Source organism: Procambarus clarkii, chromosome 86, assembly GCF_040958095.1.
Source record: "Procambarus clarkii isolate CNS0578487 chromosome 86, FALCON_Pclarkii_2.0, whole genome shotgun sequence".
NCBI classification, from domain to species: domain Eukaryota; kingdom Metazoa; phylum Arthropoda; class Malacostraca; order Decapoda; family Cambaridae; genus Procambarus; species Procambarus clarkii.
The window spans coordinates 22,715,402-22,718,872 of NC_091235.1; positions in this window are offsets into that span (position 1 = coordinate 22,715,402).

The following is a 3,471-nucleotide window of genomic DNA, read 5'->3' on the forward strand; positions in this document are numbered from 1 at the left end:
GAGAACCGGAGGAGAAACTTCATCACTCTCTTGAACCTCTGCTGGAACATACTCAAGAATAGGATTTATTGGCACAGAGTTACACACCTGGGGTTTGTCCATGACGATCAGGTTGGTCGGTTGCAGGTCTTCTGCCAAGTCGTTGCCTAGGAGAAGTTGCACTCCAGGCATGGGAAAAGGCTTTTCCCTGACGGCGACTTGGACTTCCCCGTTCACGTAGGGACAATCCAGGTGGACTCTGGCGAGAGGGTATGGAGTGGTAGCAGTGAGGTCAGTGATGAAGACTGTTTCCCCGGTGTAGACTATGTTGGGCACAGCCGACTTCAAGATGATCGATTGTAGAGCCGCTGTGTCCCTCAAGATCTTCAATTTGAAACGTCCCTCCGGATTTGAACCGTTGGCAGAGACAGTTCCAGTATACAGGTGGTTACTGAAAAGAGAAAGATCATTAACATCAACACCAACATTCATCACAGGCTTACCGGACTTAGGAGGAGTTGGTTTGGGTCGTTGTTGGTCAGTGGTTCCCTTGTATTGAGACTTACCACACTTGTCTATGGTATGTCCATAGAGTCTACAATACTTGCAGTACAGTTGTGAACCAGCTTGATCGGGGCTCACCTTCTCGTAACTGTACCACGACTTCTTACTGGAGGATGGTTCAGGTGTCAGCCGGTGGATGAGGCTGTAAGTGTCAGCCGACTTAGCACACTTCAGGTAGTCAGTTTCTTCTTTATCTGCTAAGTAGAGACGGACAGGAGGTGGCACACGTCTCAAGAATTCTTCAACAAGCATCAGGTTGACGAGTTCTGCAAAAGTAGAGACATGTGCTGCTTCCAGCCATTTCATGAAATACCTCCGTTTCGTGTTAGCAAACTCGAGGAAGGTAGTGGTACTTGCCTTCAGGTGGTCACGGAATTTCCTTCTATAACTTTCAGTAGAGAGGAGGTAGGCGTCCAACACTGCTTGTTTCAGAGTGTAGTAGTCATTCTCAGACGCCAAAGTACTGAGTGTGACTGCAGCTCTACCTGTAAGATGGACTCTGAGAAGTGTGGCCCATTGGTTGACAGGCCAACTGAGTTGATTAGCAAGGGTTTCAAAGGTGGTGAAAAAAACATCAACTTCTGCTTCTACAAAGGATGGCATTAACTTACTTGCATGTGATATATTAAAACTGACGGGAAGATTGGCAGTAGCTTGCTGGCGTTGGGTGAAGTGTGAAGTTTCCAAGGAGATTTCGCGTTGACGACACTCTAGAGCCAGAGTCGCTTGTTGCTTGTCATGTTCGCGTTGTATTTCCAACTCGCGTTGTTTGGTTTCAAGCTGTACTCTTTCACGTTCACGGAGTAATGCGACCTCGCGTTCGTGTTCTTCTCTCCTCAAAGCAGCTTCACGTTCTCTGAGGGTGATTTCTCGTTCTTGTTCTTCCCTCCTCAAAGCAGCTTCGCGTTCTTGTTCGTCTCTCCTCAAAGCAGCTTCGCGTTCTTGTTCTTCTCTTCGTATGGCAGCAGCTCGTTCTTGTTGTTCGAGGGCTTCCCTTTGCTGCTCACGTTCAATCTTGGCCAGCTCTAGTTTGAGTTTCAGCGTTGCCAAATCAGTTTTATCTGCAATATAGTAAGTTTCATGAGTTTCAGAGTCTATCTTACCTTGCTCTAAATAGTAATCCAGCAACAGGTTGTGTAGGTCATTTTTGTTGGCTTGATAGGGAACTTCTAGTTGATACTCATGTGCAAGAGTTTGTAATTCAGTCCTCTTGGCACGACTTAAAGTCCCTATTTCACCTGCTGGATTTGCACGGAAAGTTTGGAGACGAAACATGGTGAAATTAGCAAATAAAGGTACACGAATGTTCAATAATGAAATGTCAGAAACAGGACAACGTGGCAACTGGTACCTATCCTGTGTGATCTTTAACAATTAACGTTAAGTGAAAGATATTAAATGATTAAATTAAATCAAGGGCGCAGGAAATCTTGTACCCGGTACTCATGTAAGAGAATAAGGGCAAGAAAATCCTACTAACAAATGAAACAAAGTTTCGAAAACAAATGAAACAGTTAAATGCTTCAAAAGTAAAATTGGTAGTCCAAGGATGTAGGCATACCTTGCCAAGTCTCTATAGGACATAAAGCAAGTTTTTCCCACTGAATTTAATATGATACTTACAGAATTAGCGAACTTTTGTGCTCTGAAAAAATAAGCTAATTCCCTACCGTTGTATGTATCATCATCTCTGACTGACGTGTAGGGGTGCGAGGTGTCAACTGGTGACGAGAACTGCTGCTGAGGTCCCAATTCAGCAACTAAAGTTCGAGCTAGAGGAACTATGGCCCTCTTTGTCCTCCTACAGTCAGATTGCAGAAGATTGGGTACTCTTGACCCGGGGCAGACCACAGTACCAGGGTACCAATATGATGATCTGTCAGAATGAGAAATATTCAAGGGACATAGATGGTAAATACGAGTAATAACAAGGAGGGAGAGATGACCAATTAAGAGTATGACTGAGGCCTACAGTCACCACGTAATCCAAAGTTGTCTCACCTTCACTATATGTTACTCTCGTAATGCACAATACTCCGCACCTTATAAAAAATGAAATTGAATGAAAAATAGTAAAGCTACGTTAACAAAGTTAAATACGCTTACCATAAATTACCACTTGGCACCAGTACCTGAGTGAAGCTCCTAGGACAGGCCCCCATATAACTTGTGACGGTAACGCGTTGGTGTTCGGCTGTTTAAGGCTAGGGGTATGGCCTCGTCACATAGTTATAAAAAAAAATAGAAAAACTGGAACTTCGTCTGTGGTAAGGTAAGGAGAAGACACACAAAACACAAGTAAACTTTAACAATGAAATTTTAATTACGTTAAATAAATCAAAACATGAAAATAATGCACAAACAAATTCTTATAATAAAATCAATCAATCAAAATAATAAGAATACTTAAATGACACAATGAAAAGTTACGTTAAGGCAAAATAACAAGAAGTGCAACAAAAGTTAAGTGGGAGGTGCTGGAATATTGGCTTAAAGCCACCACCTCTCTCAGTACACGCTAACGTCTAGCTGGGAGGTGTGATGGCCACGAAAGCACTGAACATTCTGAGGACTGATGTTGGGGCGACCCCAGACATCAGGTAGTATTGGGGGGCGAGTGCAGGTGCAGCCAGACCGGCGACCAATCAGCGGAGTCGTAGCGATCAACGGGTAGTTTGGTGGTTGGAGTTCGAACAGGTGGCTGGCTGCATACGTTTTGCTCACCCTGGCAAGCCTTGCTGGTGTTGTTGTCGTTGTTGGACATTTCTTCCATAGTCTTTTTATATAATTGTGAAGACGTAATTATGGAGGGAAGAGCAGGCTCAATCTCTTGAAGGAGATTATCGTCACAATATATATATATTTTTTTTTTTTTTTTTTTTTTTTTTTTTTTTTTTGAGATATATACAAGAGTTGTTACATTCTTGT